At 44.5% G+C, this 17,381-nt stretch overlaps 1 long non-coding RNA gene across 1 annotated transcript in view; it reads right to left on the bottom strand.

Moving 5' to 3' along the window:
- LOC121687943 overlaps window positions 1-17,151 on the bottom strand; it is a 20,044-nt gene extending 2,893 nt beyond the window's left edge. The window contains exons 1-2 of the long non-coding RNA XR_006024457.1: window positions 17,036-17,151; window positions 14,625-14,725 (exon numbers count right to left, since the gene is read on the bottom strand). This is a non-coding gene — a long non-coding RNA (uncharacterized LOC121687943). The remainder of the gene's footprint in view (window positions 1-14,624; window positions 14,726-17,035) is intronic.
- Window positions 17,152-17,381: the final 230 nt, after the last annotated feature.

Here is a 17,381-nt window from a genome sequence, read left to right as displayed (position 1 = left end):
TGCCCCCCATTCACGCTTTACTCAAAAGACTACACTCTTTCAAGAATCTTTCCCAGATCTTGTCAAAGTTGTTTGTTGTAAGGAGGCCATAGGACTGCTGCAGAGCCATGAGGTCTAGGACTTGTCCCGCCATCAACGCCCGCATCAGCGGCCAGGAATTTATTACTGACAGCACACTGCACTACACAACACCACGCCATGCCATGCCACAACACACACACACCATGCCAAACGCACCACACTACAACACACACACACACCACGCCATAACACGCACACACACCCACGGCACCACACCACACACACACACACACACACACACCATAGCACCACACTACCACACACACACCACCCCAGCCCAGTGTAGAGCAGAGAGGAGTGGAGAAAGGCTGCTGCTGTGTAATGTTTATGTCCTGATCAATCCCATCCCCACCTACTGTACATTACACTCACACACTGATGGATGCTGGATTAGACTGCAGCCATTACCACAGACAGACAGTACAGAGCAGGAGGACCAAAAGCGCACACACACACACACACACACACACACACACACACACACACACACACACACACACAGCATTAGATCCTGATCATAAAACTGAGATGGTTCCTACAGGCATCCAACCAGAATCCAATCATGCCCAATCGTGTGGAGTGACTGAAGGAAACTAATATTCAGGACTCAATGACCCAGCAGGCAATGCAACCAATTGGACATAGAATGGATGGGTTTCTGAGCAACAAGGAGATGTGACTGACATAGTCTTTGGCCAATAAGAGTTTAGTTTGTGTGACCAATCAGGGCTTGATCTGCACAGTATTTGAGGACCACACCAGTGTTTTTCCAGGAGGGAGTGTGTGAGTGTGTGTCCAAGCACAGTGGGTTTGTGTAACTAAAGTAAGCACTTGTGTGTGTGTGTACTTGTGTGTCTAATAGGAGCTAGATCAGAACAGTGTCTAGCGGAGGTGGACATGATGACCTTTGACCCCTGAAGGGAGATGAAAGGGAGGGGTTCTTAGGGAGCTGTCATGATCAAAAGTGGAGGGGGCATGGAGGAGGGGGCAGGGGGAATTGCAAACGCTAGCCAGAGTCCCTGATGGACAGACACACACACACACACACTCTGGGTGAACTCTGAGTCAGAGAATCTGCATGTGATCAAGACCCATGCATTAAAACGGGGGTACACACAGAGCAGTGCACACGCACACACACACACACCATCTCTCACTCACACGCCAGGGACATGTGCCTTAGTAAAAGTCTCCAGTGCCCCAGTAAAATTCTAGCGCTGCTCTCGCTGTAAACGGCATTCATGAGCGCATCTCCATGCCTGCTTTAGTCGTGACTCGAGTCTGTCACTTACCAGCCAATAAAAAAACAAGGAAAAAAAGAAAGGGGCTATAATAGCCAATCAGGAAATAGCACCTCTGTAGCTGGGTAAGATTTAACGCAACAACCAATGAAAATCGTTCACATGATTCTTCCAAGAGTTTCCTTATACACACACACAACCGCTGGAGCTCATCACATCACTTTGAGCAGAGAGTAAGTCGTCCCATGTTTTAATGTTACAATAAATTCACAACTTGTTTGACAGATAAAATGACAAGTTGATCACTGTTAGAGAATTTTGCCCACATAATTAGCATCTGTTTTTCAATGCTTAGCGTCATTGTAGCCTAAATTTAGCAACAGTTTACCAGCTTGTGCTCTCCCTCACACACACACTCACACCATGCACAGGCTGCATGCACACATGCGGTCAATTAATAATGATTTATACGTATACTGTAGAGAGAGTCCTGTAAAATTAGCCTATTCATGGGTTTTTATCAGGTCCCTTTCCACAGGTGTATAAAATCAAGCACCTTAATTATGAATGCAGACTGCATGGTGCTTGATTAATACACCTGTGGAAAGGGACCTGATGAAACCCATGAATACTGTTTGTGAAGCTGTCCTACTGTAAAACTAAACATAGCCTTCTGATAAACTATTCAGAGATGGACATCAGAAAATTCTTCCTGAACAGAGGCAGAGGGAGAGGAACAGTGAGGAGGATGAGGGAGGTATGATCATTTTGCCCACATTAACGGTAACATTAACATTTATGCTGGTAATAGCCAATGCTGTGATTTGATCAATGGTTTAATGCCAAACTTAAATATGTTTTCTGCATTTGCAAATGTAGCCTATAATAATCTACACAGAATCAGATTAGCCTAGAGGTTTATAGATTATTATAGGCTGCATTTGCAAATTATCACCAAAAGTCAGTATGAAGGCGTTAGTAGGCTATTTAAGCTACAAAGAACTGCAGTATTGCCAAGATGACTACAGGACCCTTGCCTGGGAGGGAAGTATATCTCAATTTTAACTAAAAATAAGCTTCCCTTGTGTTAGTAGGAAAGCCTATTAAATTCATGCAGTGAATATAGGCCTACTTACTGTATGCATATGTGTTTGGATGTTGCTGGATAGTGGCTGCTACAACAATTGAGGGAGAGAGTGCTGGAGGAGGAGAAGGAGGAGGAGGACAAGAAGGTCGATGAGAGGGAGAAGAGGGGAGAAAGAGCACAGGCTGGGCAGTCCAGTACCAGGCAGGAGGGGGAGGAGGAGAGAGACAGGCAAGAAACGGATGAGGACATAATAGGGGCTAGACGTAAAACTTGTTTCTTTACCAGTGGTTTAATATAGCCTACAGTATGACAGTGACAATAATGATTTTGAAGCTTGTACCAGTAGGCTAGCCATCTATTTCACATTGCGCGCACATTTTTTTTTTTTAATGTATTGGGAATTGGGGGCCTGTGCCCCAGCAAAGCTCTTGGTCTAGAATCGCCCCTGACACATACACTGACAGCCTGAGACTGGCATGAACAACCACACACACACAGATCATTATGGACACACACACACACTATAAAGGCTGCTCTATTAACTTGTGTGTGTAATAAAACAGGCCGTGAATAGATCTGTCCTGACTCCACAGCTACAGATAAGACAGAACAATCTCTGCAGCACAAGGACTGATGATGGCACCGTCTCAAACACTCAAACACACACACACACACACACACACACGTGGCAATGCAAATAAGTAGCATAGGGTAGAACACACACACATGCACAAAGAAAATGGTATGAACACATGCACATCAACACAACACTGTATATAGTATACACACACACACATAACTACAGTACTAGTGATGTGAAAAGAGCTGCAGCAGGAGACACACACACTGGACTGATCAGGGCTGGCCAAACTATCTAAAGGAATCCGGGGAGGACTGGGATGAGAGCCAAACAATCAGCGTGTGTGTGTGTGTGTGTGTCGATGAAACAGACAAAATCACACAGCCATACACAGAGAGAGAGGGAGCGATAGAGAGAGAGAGAGAAGGATATAAAAACCTAACGAAGCGTAATAGTGATTCTGCTGCATCCACCGTTTTAATAAAATTATATCCCTTTGTGCCTCTTCCTTATTCTCCTTTCTTCTCTCTCTCTCTCTGACTCTCCTCCTCTCCTGCTGTATGATAGAGAGCGGTTGGGGAGAATATAAAGAGAGGCCTTAATAGGGCGATCCTTACCTAATATGTGAACATGATCCACATCCACAAAGAAGTGCATCTCTCTCTCTCTCCATCTCTTACCATACAGTTCATCTCTCTCTCTCTCAGTGCTCTGGCTCTCTGTCTGAACTTCAGTCTGGGTGCTCTGAGTCTGAGCTCCACACATGGAGAACAGCAGCATCAGCAGTGGGATGACGGCCCTCATACTTATTACAAGTCTTTGTCTGTCTAACACCACAGTAGTAGTAGCAGTAGCAGTAGTAGTAGTAGTAGTAGTAGTAGTAGTAGTAGCAGCAGTAGTAGTAGTAGTAGCAGTAGTAGCAGTAGTAGTAGTAGTAGTAGTAGTAGTAGTAGTAGTAGCAGCAGCAGTAGTAGTAGTAGTAGCAGTAGTAGTAGTAGTAGCAGTAGCAGTAGTAGTAGTAGTAGCAGTAGCAGTAGCAGTAGTAGTAGTAGTAGTAGTAGTAGTAGTAGTAGTAGTAGTAGTAGTAGTAGTAGCAGTAGTAGTAGTAGTAGTAGTAGTAGTAGTAGTAGTAGTAGTGCTAGCAGAAGTGTGTGAGTGTACCTCCTGAAACACCCTCTTTTATACACCTCAGTTGCTCATTATGTAAAAACTTTTCATCACTTTTGGGGATAAAGTCCAAAGACACTGATCAGACATTTTTAGAAATTGTAGATATCATGTTTTATTTTCCAGGACATAGCTGATTACTCAGATACCTGTGTTGTGGGAAAGTACAAACGTGTCACCCACCAGGTAGGACAGGAGGGCCACAGTGTCCTTATTTCACCCTGGACTCTTTAAGTGTTCAAGTGTTGCCTTAGCTTTAAGAAAGGAGTTCAGGAGTCATTATCCTACTAATAATCCCTTATATGTACAAAAAATACCAGATTGTATAAAGGTAGACACTCAGGACTCTTAGGAGCCCTACCAGTGCAGAGTCGAGACGATGTGTGTGTGTGTGTGTGTGTGTGTGTGTGTGTGTGTGTGTGTGTGTGTGTGTGTGTGTGTGTGTGTGTGTTTGTGTGTGTGTTTGGAGAGAACACTAAAGGGAGGGGGTGCTGAGTCTCAATACCACAAACCTCTGCCAAGAACACCGATAACACAGAGCACCTTTGATATGAGTGAGAGCGCTATCAGACACAACACTTGGTCACTCTGCTGTTTGACCCATAGCAGACTGGCCTGAATGAGAGAGAGAGCAAATACAATATTCTTTCTGAACATTTTTCTTCTTCTCCCTATCCATGTCAATGTGAGTGCAAATGATATGCCAAAAACAATGTAAGTATATATCTTTATGTTACCTTTACACACAAGCACTGAGATAGAGTTTCTTCATCTCCTGCTTTGAACTGCACCCAAACTCCAATACCCCCAACAAGGTGACCCGTGATGACTGGCTATGCCAGCACCAGCTAGACTGCTACACTGCCCGCACTTCTCACACGTCATGGGCAATATCTCAGTACTCGGTTATTGTGATCAACATTTGTGAAATCCATGTGTTTGTGGCGCCACCACCATATGAATTGCAAGACTGATGCCAAGAAACTCCTGAGGCCTTACTGCACCTGAGGCCTTTGGGGGCAGGCGTGGCCTACTGGTTAGCACTTCGGACCTGTAACCGGAGGGTTGCCGGTTCGAACCCCAAACAGTAGGCACGGCTGAAGTGCCCTTGAGCAAGGCACCTAACCCCTCACTGCTCCCCGTGCGCCGCTGTTGATGCAGGCAGCTCACTGGGCCGGGATTAATGTGTGCTTCACCTCACTGTGTGTACACTGTGTGCTGTGTGTGTTTCACTAATTCACGGATTGGGATAAATGCAGAGACCAATTTTCCCCTCACGGGATCAAAAGAGTATAATATAAGTTCATTATAGTGTTCATTATAGTGTTTTTTATTAGTATAAGTATAAGTATATATACTGTTTTGATCCTGTGAGGGAAGTTTGGTCTCTGCATTTATCCCAATCCGTGAATTAGCGAAACACACTCAGCACACAGTGAACACACAGTGAAGTGAAGCACACACTAATCTCGCAGGTGCCTCTAAAAAAATGTTTTTGTAAAATGTTTTGGAAAAGTGTGTTGGTTTAATTTATAAACAAAACATGTTATTAACTGAACAAATCTATGGTTCTATCATTGTTGGCAAAATTATCTTGATAGCCTTTATATTTCAGCCCTCTCTATGGTTTAGCATAGGCCTATATAGGCTACTTTGCTACATGAGCCTAAGGCTAGACTGTATTGTAAGAGTGATTTATGTTATAATGTAGGAAACAGGCTATATTTATGTCAATATATCAACGAGTTTTCACAACTCACCATAAGTCATAATTTAAGGGGTTAATTCTCAATCTTTTATTATGGAAGGGGGCGTGTCCCCCGAACCCCCTCATGTTTGTGGGGTCCCAACATTACTACTGACACCCCTGACCTCGGTATTTGAAAAATCCTGGTTACGGCCTTGCACACGCACACACGCGCACGCACACACGTGTGCACACACACACACACACACACACACACACACACACACACACACACACACACACACACACACACAGTACATCTCTCTCCCTCTCCAGGTCTTTCTCTTTCTTTTTCCACACAGTGCTGTCCCTGCTCTCTGTCTTCTCCTGTCCTAATTATAGACTGTCTATATAGAACCTAATGCTATGCTTGACTCCTTAGTTCCTACTTAGACTGCAGTATTCTTCTGTATGTATGTATCATTGCTTTAAAGGGATACCAGGCAAGCCTAATGCTTTTTCTCTACGAAGCTCCCCCTACCGTCTGTATGTGTCGATAGGTGTGCGAGCCCTCGCTCGGTCTGAAGCTCTTTTCATTTTCTTTGCATCTTCAGTCAAGGGTTTTCACTGCTTATTCGCCGGCTCTGCAATTATACACACGTTTGCAACAATTGCTAGCGTTTTGTTAGCCTGCCTCTGTGCTGGGGATGCAGGATGAAAACTGATCCTGCTTCTCGCGATGTCTGAGATTTTGTGAGACTGAAGGTCGGTGGGTACGATACACTGAACTTGCAAGCGGGATATTCTTCCTACAGGCAGTAGGGGCGGGCGAGAGAGCCTTCATTCGCCCCGTAATGAGTCATTTAACCATATACCGACTTACGAAGATGAGTAATTAACACGAAAACGTTGCCTGGTGTCCCTTTAATAATGGTAAGTGTGCAACCATCACCCAGTAAGAACAACAAAAAGAACAACAGGGTTTGTTTGCTCATAATCATTTGTACTTTATTTATGACTTGTCAACATCTGCATCATGTTGAACAGTGTGTTCCATTCAGAGAGGAAAGGGCAGGAAGCCACTGAATGTGCTGTAATTATTATTATTATCATCATCATCATCACAGAGCCTGTAGCCTGCAGGGATCCGCAAGTTAACTACATCTCCTTCCTCCAGCTGCAGAGTAGCACCACTGGACAGAAAGGTGCGTTGTCCATCATTATCATATTCCCACAAATACATGATCCACTCTCCATTCTTAAACATCTTGATGTACATAGAGCGTGAAGATAGGAGATCCATGACAGTGAATCTGAAGTAGTAGACTCCCCTGACTGGAGCTGTGAAGAAGCCTGTTGTGCTGTTGTAGGCCTGTCCAACATTGGTGATGATTTTAGTGAAGACCAAGTTCAGCTCAGTATTCCCAGACTCTATGTATCCTGAATCAGTCAGCCCTGCTGAGAATGCCACCTTGGGTTGCTCTGTGATCTTTTTCTCCAGATTCACTACATCAGTCTCAGTAGCTGCCAGTCTGGTCTTCACTGCTGTCAGCTCTGCCTCTTGTGCTGCAGTTTCCATCTTCAGGTTCTCCACCTCAGTCTCACTGGCAGAAAGTCTGGTCTCTTGCGCTGCAGTTTCCTTGGTCAGGTTCATCACTTCATATCGGTCAGGTCTGTGTGTTGTGCTGCAGTGTCTTTCTTCACATGTTCCAAGTCAGTCTCAGTGGCTGCCAGTCTCTTAATAACTGATCTCAGATCAGCTGTCTGTCCTGCAGTTTCCTTCCTCAGATTCTCAACTTCAGTTTCACTAGCAGTCAGTCTGGTCTTCAGCAGGGTCAGCTCTGTCTCCTGTGCAGAGTTGTCCTTCATCAGGTTCATCACTTCAGTCTGCATGGTGGTCAACTCTGTCTGTTGGGCTGCATTTTCCATCTTCAGATTCATCACTTCAGTTTTCACAGCTGTCAGCTCTGTGTGTAGAGCATCATTCTCAGTCTCCATTTTATTCAGTTCAGTCTCCATTGTGTGCAGCAGTATTTGGGTGTGCAGCAGTATTTGGGTGTGCAGTAGCTCATTCTGGGTGACAGTCAGCAGCACTCTCTGCTCCACCACCATGTCTCTGAGTTCCCTGAGCTCTGCATATATATCTACTTGCTCAGTAACTGCAGCAGCAGCAGCCCCAGTGCTCTGGCTCTCTGTCTGAACTTCAGTCTGGGTGCTCTGAGTCTGAGCTCCACACATGGAGAACAGCAGCACCAGCAGTGGGATGACGACCCTCATCTCTAACATCACTCTGTCTATCTCACACAGTAGTAGCAGTAGCAGCAGCTGTAGTAGTTCTTCTGGTAGTAGTAGTAGCAGTAGTAGTAGTAGTTCTTCTGGTAGTAGTAGTAGCAGTAGCAGTAGAGATTGTAGCAGTAGTAGTAGTAGTTCTTCAACACCCTCTTTTATATGCCTCAGTTGCTCATTATGTAAGAACTTTCATCACTTTTGGGGTTAAATAAAGTCCAGGGACACTGGTCAGGCTTTTTTTTAGAAATTGAAGATATCATGTTTCATTTTCCAGGACATATCTGTTTGGTCAGATACCTGTGTTGTGGGAAAGTACAAATCTGTCACCCACCAGGTAGGACAGGAGGGCCACAGTGCAGGCACGTGCAGAGAAGGGGGGCTACAGGGGCTCTAGCACCTGCCCTTTTGCCCCTTTGATGTCCAAGTGCCCTTTTGACAAGACTCGTTTTTTACTTTTTAAAATTTGTAATTCTTCCGCTAGTTCCGACGTGAATATTCGCTAAACTGTCTCATTAATAGTTTGTGAAATTAGAAATTTACAAAAATAAAAATGTTCTGTGTTAATTGAAATACCTTGCGGCCACCAATCCGTGACATCATACATTCAGTGAACTCTCAGAAGGTGCACGCAGGCACAGTGCTGCAGGAGACGTTTGGGAGCACGCAGTGTTCGAATTACCCCGTCGTTTCTGGGGGGCCCACTTGAGGGGGGGGGGGGGGGGGGGGGATTCAACATCAAATAGATTATAATAAGCAGGGTAGCCAGTTTATTAAAATGAAATCACATTATGAAATTCAGCCTAATAATAAAGGCTATTGTCAAAAATGAATCTGAGCAGAGCTAATTGACAAATATTTTACGTGCACAACTGAACATCACACAACTGAAAAAACTGAAAGTTAACACAAAACAGCTGTCTTTATCACATCTCGGCTAAGCCTACTGGAGATAGTCCCAAAGTGGCCTATTGGTCTCTTTCTGGGCATTTTTCCCCCGTTTTCCACGCAGTTGATAGACGATGCCCAGGCTTGAGCCATGATTTCACAAATGGCTTAGGGTTGAACTGGACCAGGGGAGGCGCGTTGATGCTCAGAAAAAGAAGCGCATTTAAGCTGCGCTCCCTTAAACGATTTCTGGCTTTGTCATCAATGGCATTAAGCGCAGAGAATCCTCTCTCGCATTCTGCCGAAGTAGGTAAAAATGTGTTGCCTGCGATGACGAGTTTCTTCATAGCAAAATTAATAACAAACTCGATTCAGAGGAGGGTGAGATCAGACAGGACAGGGGGCTATTATGCGGAGCAGTGCCCCTGCAGTCTCGGGGGGAAATACACATTGCAACCAACGGGGAAAATGTAGATTATCATAGTTACGGGTTGGCAACTTGACAATGAATGAGTGGGCCCCCTCTGACAGTGATCTCGAGCAGAACTAGTAGTGCCCTGGCCAGAACTAAGGGGGTGGGGCACTACCAGGCCCTGTGGTAATTCGAACACTGGGAGCACGGTAGGGTCACTTGGCAGTTAGCCTATCTGAACATGCAATAGTATTCAGCTTAGAAATAGAGAATACAATGTTTAAAGTTGTTTCATGTTTAATGAAGTAGGCTATCAAACCCGTTTTAACCATGTCATGGTCCATCCATTTCAATAACCTGGTAGCTTCGAAAATCTAAGGCTGACTGTTCATATTCTGTTTAGGTTACTATGTTATAGTAGCTTAGGTTAGTAGACCTAGTTCATAAAACAGAGTAGGCAAACCTTTTTCTAAATCGTCATAAGCCGACGACATAGGCTACTGTAGTTGTTTAACTAACCCAACTCCACATGTCAGTCTCTGTTTACAGTAGGCTACATTATGCGTCATTTCACTCAGTGGCCACAGGCACAGCACGTGAATCTGCAAGACACCAGCTTGCTAATGGTGGTAGTTCACTGTGATAAACATTAAAATTATAGCCTGACAAGCCAGACTAGGCAATAACATATTTGCTGCCGCTAGGGTGCGTCTAGATTTCTAGGCTATTAAAATTAGCTTTGTATTTAATCAATAAGATGTAGCCTTATAGCCTATGATCTCTGTGTAGACAATAGCCTAATGAAAACTAAAAAGACCAATCTGTCTGTGCCCTGGCTACAGTAGGCCTACAGTACATGCACTCCTATTGAATTTTTTCAGAACCAAGGAGAGAAATGAGAAAAATGTGTTACAGCTCTGTCTGCTATTTACACCCATTCTGCTTGATACATAATGAATAAATATGAAAATGTATAAAATGTTTATCAGTACATTAGACTACTTTGCAAATTGCTAAACCATATAATAGCCTGTCCCATCATCATCATTGAAATAGCATAATGCTAGAATTTAAATGCAAAAAAAAAAAAAAATGTCCAGCTCAGGTTTAGATGATTCAGAGATGTATTCTCTATTGGGTTGTAATCAAAATTAAGTTTTAAATAAAGTTAACACGTTTTTTGAAGATTTTGTTCCATGTGCCCTTTTTTTAAATTTGAGCCCCTGCCCCTTCAATGGTCTCTGCAGGCCCCTGCCACAGTGTCCTTATTTCACCCCGCTCTCTTTAAGTGTTTAAGTCAGGGCTTGAAAACGAAATTATTTTTCAAACGTTCCGTTCCGAACGGTTCAGATAGGCCTATGTTTAACGTTTTCGTTCTTGCATGCGTTCCGCCACCAACATATCGGTCCTGAACCGGTTCGGAACGCAAAATATCGTTCGTTCTTAAAGTTCCGGCAGTGTTTGGCGGGCCTATCAAGTCTATTTTTGTGGACTTTACCTTAGAATAGACGTAGGCTACTCATTATTTCCCCTTGATTTAGCCTATACCGTAGCTATGGCCAAAAATAATAAATCACAGGCGGCATCCAAAAACATTCAGATGGGCTATCCATCCCATAGCCTACAGACTTACTGTAGGCCTAACCTATGCCTATAAATAATTTCTTATCAAAATATTTCTGGATACGTGCTAAACTCCTTACCTGGTTGTAGCCTTTTGGAGTTTTATCCATATGGAGATCTTCAAAGGCTTGCGCTATAATTCCAACCCTGTTTATAAACGAACCTGTCTGTTGCTGACAAGGCCTATCTCAAATTTCCTGTTTAACTCTTCTAGGCTACATAGAATAGGCTATAATTGCGCAAACATTTCAAATCCCGACTTTAAAACGACAATGCATGGACAGGCAAAATAGGCTATTACGCATAGGCTACAAACAATTTCCAAATCAGTTTCAGTAGCCTACGCCAGTGTTTCTCAAACTTTTACAGACCAAGGACCACTTAACCATTAGAAAAAACCTCACGGACCACATAGCTAATAGACACAATAGGCCTACTCACTGAACCCACCTTGCTTATTGTCTTTGCACCTTGCTTATTGTGTCAGAGGATTCATATGATTTAAATTGGCATAGCTTACATAGGCAGTATTGCAGAACTTTGGATTTACATACAAGTTGGTTCAATATTGCAAACAACGCATCTATATTATTTTTTACAACAGCTCGCGGACCACCAGTGGTCCCCGGACCACACTTTGAGAAACACTGGCCTACGCTACGAGCTGGCCTAAGATCCGAAGTGGCAGACGGATAGGTTATACTACAACAGCAAGACAAAATATACCTATTTGGACCAAAGGTCCATTTATTCGTTTTTTTTATTTCAAACTGCAGAAATCAAATTATTAAGCTGTTATATAGAGAACGAAAAAAAAAAACGTTATTAACCGGTTTTGTGGATTTCAGAATAACGTTTCTGTTCCGGAACAGTTGAAGACCATTTTGTTTTCGTTTCCGTTTCCGCTCCTCGTAAAATTCCGTAAAATTCCGTTCGTTTTCGGTTTTCGTTTTCGTTCCTTGAACCGGTTCGGAGCCCTGGTTTAAGTGTTGCCGTAACTTTTAGGAATGCTCAGTAGGAATATTCTAATAATCCCTTATATGTTGAATAAGTGCAACTCACTTTTTTTTTTCATCTGAAAGACTCAGCACTCAAATCTTCCCTTCCAGTCTGAGTTGAGACGACATGTGTGTGTGTGTGTGTGTGTGTGTGTTTGGAGAGAACACTAAAGGGAGGGGGTGCTGAGTCTCAATACGGCATCAAACCTCTGCCAAGAACACCGATAAGACCATATAAGTGAGAGCGCTATCAGACACACCACCTGGTCACTCTGCTGTTTGCGCCATAGCAGTGGCCTGAATTAGAGAGACAATACTCTTTCTGGACATTTTAAGAAATATTTTTAAATGGACAATTGGTAATTCTTAGCCTGGCGAGCCAGACCCACATTAAAATGTAGGGTCTGGGCACTCACCGTTCGCAGTGCTCAGTCCGAGGGGCGGGATAATCAGTTGTCTTTCAAATTCCCTCTGCACGCAATAGGACAGTGGCAGCACTATGAGTCCCATGCGTTTCCCACCAGCGGAGCTAGTTGGCTAGTTCAAACGTTTGCCAACATAATAAAAGCTTAACTCGTGTCACACTGTTCGCCAGCAGCAACATCCATCTTATTTGTTTTCAAGTAGCAGGGAATTCAAGCAAAACCGTTGCAACTCTGCAATCAATCATTATGTTAAGCCCACCTAACGACTCTATACACGATTTCATTGGCCTGATTGAGTTTCGATTTCTGGAGCTCACAAGCCAACGGAGAGTTGCTAGACTAGCCCTTCATGCAGTTCTGGGTCGGGACTTTTATTTTGTATTCTTTTGCAGGGGGTTGCATTATTAATATGGCCTAATATCAAAGAGAGCCAAAATCACAGCAGCAACACTCAACTGCATTACTCTGAATGACACTGGTCCTCTCTGTGTGTGTGTGTGTGTGTGTGTGTGTGTGTGTGTGTGTGTGTGTGTGTGTGTGTGTGTGTGTGTGTGTGTGAGAGAGAGACAGACAGAGAGAGAAAGAGAGAGAGAGAGGGTGAGTGTGTACGTGTGTGTGTGTGTGTGTGTGTGTGTGTGTGCAGAGGATGCGAATTGATGTGTCACAGACAGACCACTGGCAATTGTATTGAGCTGGTTTGGTCCTTGGGAAAATACACACACGCACACACACACACACACACACACACACACACACACACAGAGGCCCTGACAATATTTCTTTGTTCTCCATTGCGGCAAAAACATGAGTACTGTGTATGGAGGTGTCGGCCCAGATAGCCGTCATACGAGCATTGCTTGTCTTCTCTGCTGCCATTTACCTACATGCTTGTCACACACACATAAACACACACACACACACACACACACACACACACACACACACACACACACACACACACACACACACACACACACACACACACACACACACAGAGCATTGCTTATTTTGTCTGCTGCCACTTACCTGCTTGTCTTTGTACTTATTCATTTAGCCGCAGCTCTGCAGCGCAGGGCACATTTGCGCTGGAGCCGCCTGATTGGGTTAGGGCTGATGCTTTGCCCATAGAGCGCAGTAGCAAGGGATTATGGGTAAACTGGCACATTGATCGGGGTCCCTAACATGCACTTACAGCAGTCAGCAGCCATTTAATATCACACAGAGAGATTACTTTATGAAGGTGGGGGGAGCCGTGTGTGTGTGTGTGTGTGTGTGTGTGTGTGTGTGTGTGTGTGTGTGTGTGCCGTGTGTGCCGTGTGTGTGTGTGTGTGTGTGTGTGTGTGTGTGTGTGTGTGTGTGTGTGTAAATAGAGAGAGTGTATGTCAGAGAAAAGACGCTGCTGGGGGTGGAACATATGTGTGTGTCTGTGTGTGTGTGTGTGTGTGTGTGTGTGTGTGTGTGTGTGTGTGTGTGTGTGTGTGTGTGTGTGTGTGTGTGTGTCTGTGTGTGTGTGTGTGTGTGTGTAAAAAGAGAGAGTGTATGTCAGAGAAAAGACGCTGCTGGGGGTGGAACATATGTGTGTGTCTGCGTGTGTGTGTGTGTCTGTGTGTTTGTGTGTGTGTCTTTGTCTTTTTGTCTGTGAAAGAGAGAGATAGAGAGAGAGCACATGTGCGTCAGTGTCAGTTTGTATCTAGAGAGTACAAGAAAATAAAAAAGGGCTTTCAGCAGAGGGAAGTGTGTATCACTGTGAATCCTCCTTCACACCATGTGTGTGTGTGTGTGTGTGTGTGTGTGTGTGTGTGTGTGTGTGTGTGTGTGTGTGGTCTCCAGGGGCCTAAACAGCTGCTGAATGGTTATAAAGATTTGCATTACACTAATGATAAACCCCCATCATAGTTATCCTCAAGCTGTTCTCCACTGCAACACATGGGCCTTAATGCACCTGAAGAGCACTCTCTTGCTCTCACTTTACACTGTGTGTGTGTGTGTGTGTGTGTGTGTGTGTGTGTGTGTGTGTGTGTGTGTGTGTGAGAGTGTGTGTGTGTGTGTGTATGTATGTGTGTGTGTGTGTGTGGATAGTAAGGAGTAGGATGTGTGTGTGTGTGTGTGTGTGTGTGTGTGTGCTTGTGTGTGTGTTTGTGTGTCTTACCCAGGTCCATGCTCTTGGAGGACTTCGCATGATGGTGATCCACTTGTCCCTGAGCTTCACTCCTGAAGCTGTTCTCCCCTGGACCATTCTCCCAGTCGGAGCTGCACATACACATACACACACATACACACACAGAGAAATACTCATAGTTTAGAGAAATAACTCACAATATATTTCTCAGATTTTGTTGTCTTCCCCTGGAAACAGAACAACAACACAAGCTTCCACAGATAATGACCAGACATAACTCAGAACAGAAAACAAGGCACACACAAGCATTCAAAATCCTCAAAACCTCACAAGCGGATATCAGTATGCCTGCTGGGGACACACACACCAACTCCATAGATAACATATTTGAGTGTCTGGTGGGAGCGTAGACGATTCACCACATCCCCAACTCATTAGCAGCATAAAACCATCACTCCCACTATGTGACACACTGACACACACTGACACACACACACACACACACACACACACACACACACACACACACACACACACACACACACAATCCCAGCCTGTAGGGGACTCAGACGCCTGACTACATCCCTGATTACACAAACATGGCGGCGGTTTATGTCGTTTTGTCTTGTTTAGCAAGACATTAGCAAGGCGTCAAATCACAATAGGAGGCCTGGCTGACAGCGGCTGAGTGTCTTTGATAATGAACGGCTGTGTTTGTGTGTGTGTGTGTGTGTGTGCGGAGAAAGACTTGCTTGTTTCTTCGGGCTGTGTGTGTGTGTGTGTGTGTGTGTGTGTGTGTGTGTGTGTGTGGGGGGGGGGGGGGGGGGGGGGGGGGGGGTCAATCAAAACCCTGAGGGGAAAAAAGGGGGAGAAGTTTTTGGACTGTGTTTTTCTAATCAAGGCGTGACGGGGCGCCGCAATTACACACGCAGAAACTCCAGTGCGGAGCGGAGAGGCTTTGGCGGCGACACTCACGTCAATCTGAGAAAAACATCTGGAGTTGAATTAGGAGATGAGTGAATGTCACAAAACATCTCTCACGGGACAATGCAGCGCATGGCAAAGTCCTGACAAAACAAGTCATTACTGCATCGCTTGCATTACAATAACTCAACTATTTATTTTTTCCCCATTCTTATGTCAGAGTGAACACCGAAGGTAATTAATTACCTATGGCATGTGCAGTTCAGATAATGTGAACAGATATTAATGTGCAGGCCAGGACAGGGGGCATGACAGTCAGGTGCAGGCCACGACAGTACAGGGGGTGTGAGTGGTGGTTGGGACTAGGCAGTGAAATAATAATTGGATATGGACTCTCAAACCTTCTCCCCCACAAGACACCAAGTGACAATTAAGAGTTAGCAACTTCCTATCTAAATCACAATTCTTATGTGCATGCTCTAGAAACCCGTTTTAACCTCAACAAAGCCCTTCTAAAGCGCTATCGTAACTCCCCCTATTTCCACCGGTCCCGTATTTCCACCGTCTTGCGTGTATATGTCACTTAATATCCATTTCTATACAAACCAAGACAGCGGACTCCTATAGAAACACAACCACCCACAACATAGGTGTATCTAAATTAGCTATGTACCAAAAATGACATTTTACCGTGACTCGAGGAGCTGTAAACAGTGTTGTAAGGCTGCGTGTACACAACCGCTTGGAGCTCCAGTGGAATTTTAATTTCACGACGAGAATTCTCGGTCTAACCGTCCATGTGCCGTTGAAACGGTGTAAATAGGCGACCCATCAGGCCAGCACTATAACTCCGACGTGGTAAACAAAATCGGGCAAAATATTTCAGGCAGTAAATGCTCCCGTTAAGAACCAAACCAGATTTTGTTCAAATCTACACAACTATGGCTACTGAAAAATGTAAGGTTATTCATTTAGTAAATGTTATTTTGAAGTGTTAAAAAACATCGTTGTTTTAGAATTTCTGAACAAAAGTGGTGATAATTGGGGGTGTTACGATATATGTATGAAGCATAGTGATGCTTCATACATACAATCATCTGATGTAACAAATGACACGGCTTCTGTTCCTGTTTAAGCTTTCATATTTGTGTATGTTTAGATTTATCTTTTAGCCCAAGCCATAGAAAATATGTGTGTGTTCAGCTGAGCTACAGGGCCATAGCACAGGTAGCTGGTGTGTGTGTGTGTGTTTATATATGTGGGTTGTGTGTGTGTGTGTGTCCCTCCTCCTACTCAAGCGAGTAGGACACATTTCACAGTGTGTGTGTGTGTGTGGTGTGTGCGTGTGTGTGTGTGTGTGTGTGTGTGTGTGTGTCTCCCTCCTCCTACTCAAGCGAGTAGGACACATTTCACAGTGTGTGTGTGTGTGGTGTGTGCGTTGGTACTACCTTGTGTTGGCTGGAGCGCCCTGCTGGGCTCTGGAGGAGGGGTGGTGTGTGTGTGTGTGTTGGTACTACCTTGTGTTGGCTGGAGCGCCCTGCGGGCTCTGGAGATGGGTCAGCATCGCGGCGACTCTGAAGGGGGGGCTCATCTGCGGCATGCAACCCATAACCCCCGTTAGACAGCGCATGGAAACCTGGCAACACACACCAGCACAGTCATTACAGTGTGTGTGTGTGTTTGTGTGTGTGTGTGTGTGTGTTGTGCAGTATCAGTGTGTTTGGTGCCTACTGTATTAACAAACAATCTCTGTATCTATCACCCACACACAAGGAGGTTATATGTACGCGTGTGCTTGCCTGGATTGTATTTGTTGCACGTGTGTGTGTGTGTGTGTGTGTGTGTGTGTGTGTGTGTAAACAA

This window comes from Alosa sapidissima, chromosome 2 (assembly GCF_018492685.1).
Source record: "Alosa sapidissima isolate fAloSap1 chromosome 2, fAloSap1.pri, whole genome shotgun sequence".
Taxonomy (NCBI): Eukaryota; Metazoa; Chordata; class Actinopteri; order Clupeiformes; family Clupeidae; genus Alosa; species Alosa sapidissima.
The sequence above is the reverse complement of the archived record's forward strand: the minus strand, read 5'-3'. Positions and strand labels throughout refer to the sequence as shown.